Below are 5561 nucleotides of genomic sequence, written 5' to 3' on the forward strand. Positions count from 1 at the left end.
CAATCAATAATAAATAAAAGTACTTATTAGGTGCCAGACTTAGGACAACACCCGGCACGTGGGAAGTGCTTAATAAATTCTGGTCATTTGGTAAGCTGAGGATAAAGACAAGCAGAAACAGCTCTTGCCCTCGTAGGGTTTACATATTCTAAAAGGAAAGACAAACATTAAAACAACTAAGTACATACAGGATATCTATAGATTAGATGAGCAGTAATCTCAGAGGGAAGGCACTTCTATTTCATTATTTTAGGCTTCAAATTGTCTTCTTTTCCAATAAATACTCAACCCAGAGGCTTCCCATTAGCACCTACCTCTCAGGGTTGTTATGAACATACAATGAGATAATATTTGCAAAGGGTTTTGCATACCTTAGGACACTCTATAAATGTTAGCAATCATTGCCAACTTGCTACTATCAGGGTAACTCCCCGTTCACTATTCAGGAGTCCATAATATAATATACATACTATTTCATCTTACTGTTTCCCTCCATTTCCTCTCTGCTGCTTTCTACTATAGTCATTGACTTCGAGTTTGCATCCTCAGTGGGGATACAGTATCAAAATTTAACATAAGTCTGCTAAGAGTTATCAGTGCTCATAGTTATGTTTAATGGGACAGGATGATAAAACTGATAGCAAAAACGGCATCTACCTGTGGATTTCAACAGCACAAATTTTCTCTGTTGTGCATTAGTTACTACAGAACAAAGAGTAATTGCTATCAGAGTTCAAATGAGGGAAGAGATCCAACTCCAGATCTACCACCCTGTAATTCTTATTACTTCGGAGGAGGAGGCAGAGAAGGCAGAGGAGGCAGGATTTTAGCAGGACTTAGAAAGGTGGGTAGGAATTTAATAGGCAGGAGGAGCTGGAAAAGCATTCTAGGGAGAGAACAGCATAAGCAAAGGCAGGAAAGAGTTAAGTGCTCTTATTGGTTAGAAAGTACTTAGCAAATATTGGTTGCTCATCATTTCTTGGACTTTTCAGTAAGGTCTCTAATTCTATCCCCCTATAGGGGTATGGGTTATATTACTCTTAGGTGGATATGTACCTGCATGAAGGACTGCCCTCAAATGGTGGTTCTCATTAGGCTCTAAGTGTAAATCTGATAAGGGGTATAGAATCCAAGATGGTGGAGCAGTAGGAAGAAGCACAGCCAAAATGTGGAAATATGTTTTGCATGACTTCATGTGTATAACGGGTATCAGATTTCTTGCCTTCTTAGTGGTTGAGAAAGGAGCTGGACAGAGGATGATAATATGGAAGTGAAATTAAAAATAAAATATGTTTTTAAAAAGTATAGCCAAGCTCACACACACACAACTCCTCTAACCAAATCTAGAAAATACAACAGACTAAATCCTAATACAGAAATCCAAGAGAAAAAAAAATCACGAGTAATTTTTCCAGCCTAGGTCAGCATAGAGAGACAAGCTGAGAGGTCTGTGGGCACTGGACACAGAGTCTGACCAGAAGTATTCCAAAGATTGTGCCCAAGAGCAAGACAATACTCATGCATGCAGATTGTGGGAATACACACCAACAGACACTACCCAGCTGTTGTTGTTTACTACCCAGTCCCCAGTCACAGATCCAAGGTGGGCTGAAGAAGGGACATGTGCACAGGGGTGGAGTTGTAGGGTTAGGAATGGTTGTGAGTCCTTTTCTATGTTCTCAAACAAGGAGAAAGATCAAAAGCAAGCCTCAGTGCTTTGGCTCAGACCGCCAAAATCAGAGCAGGGTTTCAGTTCCAGCTTCTAGCCCAGTCTAAAGCCTGCAGAGAAACAACTAGGACAGAATCCCAGACCAGAGGGAAGCCTATAGTTCTGTCACTCTGAACCAGGACAGCTTTCCAAGCTGCTGATAGGGGCTGAGTCCAGCAGCACTCTACTATAGCTTAGACTTAAAAACAGGTCAGGAAATTGCAGAGCTCAGGCTAGGGCAGGAGTGGGGAACCCATGGCCTCGAGGCCAGCCACATGTAGCCCTCTAGGTCCTCAAGTGCAGCCCTTTGACTGAATCCAAGCTTCACAGAACAAATGTGAAGTTTGGATTAAAAGGGCCATACTTGTGCTCGCTTCGGCAGCACATATACTAAAAATTGGAACAATACAGAGAAGATTAGCATGGCCCCTGCGCAAGGATGACACGCAAATTCGTGAAGCGTTCCATATTTTTCTGACTGGGAAACAGGGCAACCAGAATATATGCCATCTTGGAGTGGGGGGAGGGTGGAAATGGGGAGAAAATTTGTGGTTCAAACTATTGTGAAAATCAATGCTGAAAACTAAATATGTTAAATAAATAAATTTAAATTTAAAAAAAGGGCCATACTTGAGGACCTAGAGGGCCATATGTGGCCTTGAGGCCACAGGTTCCCTCTCTCTGTGCCAGTGATCAGATTTTGTCCTGCATTAGACCACTTTGGGAGCACTAAATGTTTTCCAGTCTCCAGCCTGAGATGTCACCAAGAGCCTGGAATAATATAACACAACCGAGAAATCAGCAGAAAAATCAACCGAGACTCTCCTTCCAGAAATTCATAGTGCCTAGACCTAACATGCTCAACATCAGAAGTAAACTGGAAAAATGAGCAAAAAAAAATGTTTTGAGAAAGAATTCTACCATTAAAAGCTATGTCGATGACAGGGATGCTCAAAATACGCATCCTGAAGAAGAGAATGACTCCAAAATATCTAGAAGCAAAACCTGTAAGAAAAACACAGTTGGGGCACAAATTCAACTAGAATTACTGGAAGAGATGAGGCAAGAACTTTTTTCCCTAAGAATTAGAAAATGTTTTCACAAATGAAAAGAGAATACTAGAAGAAAAAAATGGAAAAGAAATAAAAGGTATGGTGGGGAAAGTGGGAAAAAAAGAGTCAGGAATTCGGGAATGAACAGCTTGGTAGAAAAGGTACAAAATCTTGCCCAAACAACAAACTTCCTAAAAATTGGAATAGACCAAACAGAAGCCAATATCCATCCGTGAGATGACAAGAAATATTAAAAGAAAGTCTAAAGACTGAGAAAACAAAGAGGAAAAACCTCATAAGGTATCTCATAGCTACAACAATTGACTTGGAAAACAGATTGAGGAGGAAAAATTGGACAACCTGAAATCTATGACAAAAATAAAAGCATTATATTTCAAGAATGTCTTTAATTGGCTGCCAGCGTGTGTATATATTTTATCATTTTTGTTGTTCAGTCAGTTCAGTCTTGCCCAACTCTTCATGATGCCATTTGGGATCTTCTTGGCAAAGATACTGGAGTGGTTTACCATTTCCTCCTCTAGCTCATTTTACAAAATGAGGAAACAGAGACAAACATGGTTAAGTGATTCACCCAGGTTCATAGAACTAGTAAGTGTCTGAGGTTGGGTTTGAACTCAAACCTTCCTAACTCCAGGCCTGGAGTGCTATTCACTGTACCAGCTAGCTGCTAAGACTAATACTTTGCAGAACATGTCAATCTGCATGGGTAGAAGGAGCTTCCTATCCTTATATTAATGAAATCACAGGGGTCCAGCCCTATCCCTAACCCCAATACCATTGTTAGGATACAGACATTAAAAGGAGCCCAGGTTTGTAACTCACTGCTCCAAGAGCTGCACAATTCATAGCTACACAAACAATGCAAATGAATGCCTCTCTAATATGGACTTTTATTGTTTTTAACTCTTCTTGCTAGTTTGAAGTGATATTTCAGAAACGTTAATTTGCACATCTCTGCTTATTATTTTCAACATTTTCAAGTGATTATTAAAACTCTCTGTTTCTCCCTTTGGGAATTATCCCTTCATACCTTTTGATCATCCATCCGTTGGAGAATGGATTTTACTCTTGTATCAGTTTCTTTTTTTATTTTCTGGGTGTCAGAATTTTATCAGAAATATTTACTCGTGGTAGGGGGACTATTTACTAGAATCCTTGGCTCTCTTGGCTGTTTTCTTTAAAAGGTACTGAAACTGTCCTAGAGATTTGTTTGGCTCAGAGACTGGGGGATCAGTTATTGACATAGCTTCTTGGTCACTTGAGTAGAAAAAGGGATAGAGCCAAGACTACTGACCAGAGACAATCCTGAGCAACACAGAAGCCAAGAGCTGTGCTCAGCTGAAAAAAAAAAAGACCATATCCTTTCCATGCTACTAATGTCTTTTCCCCTGCTATGACTAATTCAATCTCTTTTTGTTAACTGTTAGATGGACTTGGAGCAGCTCATTCATTTTACTCTTGAACCTGAAGTACCAACCCAGACTGAGGCAGGTCTGGCTTCGTATATGTATATATAGCAGAACTTTGGATGGACTTCTAATTTGAAACTACCCCCTCAGGCTTCCAGGGGTACCTTTGCAGTGTCGCAGTGTTTTTCATTAGTGCCGTTGGCTGAAGCCTTCCTTCTCATGTGTCCCCTTAGCTATTTCCCAGAAGGAAATAACACCCTGGTTCCATTGAACCATCAATAAGCTTTTTCAAAGTAATGTTTACCGAGAAGATAGAGCACGAATAGAAGTACAAATATTTTCCCCACCACCTGAGGGCGCTGTCTCCCCTATACAACCTTACCAGAGTGCTATAGCTACTCTTTTCCTCCACTACCAAAGGGCTGTGTCCCTCAGGTCATACCACAGAGCTTTGATGCTTCATGGACTGGCAGCAAAACCTAGTCCCAGTTCTCTTCATGGCTCATTCTCCTGCTGTTTTGAAGCTTACAAGGTTGTAGTCACATCTAATCTCCTTTACTTAAAGTCAGGAAAGAATACACCCAACAGAAACAAAAGCAATAGCAATGTGTTCTCAGCTTCACCATGTCACCACCATGCAAGAGAAGGATCCAAGCCCCCCCCCCAACCTGGAGGTCAGAAGCAGATCAACCTACTTTCCCAATGCTAGACAGTTTGGGTAGAACCAAGATCTAGCATCAAATGCAACCCAGTTCTAGCAACAGTCAATCAATACAGTCCAGCTTTTCCTGGTTAGGAGGCTATTACCTCCAATAGCTCCCTATTACCTTCAGGATGAAATAAAAAAAATCCTGTTTGGCTTTTAAAGCTCTTCATAAACAGATGCCTTCCTAGCTTTCTCTTCCTCACATAATCAACCATCTCAGTGACACTGGTCTTCTTGCTGTTCTTTGCACAAGAGACTCCATCCTGAAATTCTGTGTTTTTACTGGCTGTCCTCCATGTCTGAAATGCCTTCCTTCCTTGTATCTGCCCCCTGGTTTCCCTGACTTCTTCAAGTCTCAGCTAAAATCCCATCCCAAGGCTTCTATGAGAAGCTTTTCCCATTCTCATTAATGTCAGTGCTTTCCCTTAGAGATTATCTCCAGTTTATCCTGTATACATTTTGTTTGTACATAATTATTTACACATTGTCCTCCTCCCCCCACTAGACTGGGAAATCCTTGAAGGAAAGGACTATTTTTGCCTTTCTTTGTATACCCAGTGCTTAGCCTGGCACATAGTAGGTGCTTAATAAATGCTTGTTGATTTGATTTAGAACCAGCTATACTTTACTTTACCTGCCTGCACATGCTTCAAATCATGGAGCAG

General features: G+C 40.9%; 1 non-coding gene across 1 annotated transcript; it reads left to right on the forward strand.

Annotated features, from left to right (window-relative positions):
- The first annotated feature begins 2074 nt into the window (after nucleotides 1–2074).
- Nucleotides 2075–2182, forward strand: LOC118835152. Its single transcript, XR_005009485.1, has one exon. It is a non-coding gene; the product is annotated as a U6 spliceosomal RNA (small nuclear RNA).
- The last annotated feature ends 3379 nt before the right edge of the window (nucleotides 2183–5561 follow it).

This window comes from Trichosurus vulpecula, chromosome 1 (assembly GCF_011100635.1).
Source record: "Trichosurus vulpecula isolate mTriVul1 chromosome 1, mTriVul1.pri, whole genome shotgun sequence".
Taxonomy (NCBI): Eukaryota; Metazoa; Chordata; class Mammalia; order Diprotodontia; family Phalangeridae; genus Trichosurus; species Trichosurus vulpecula.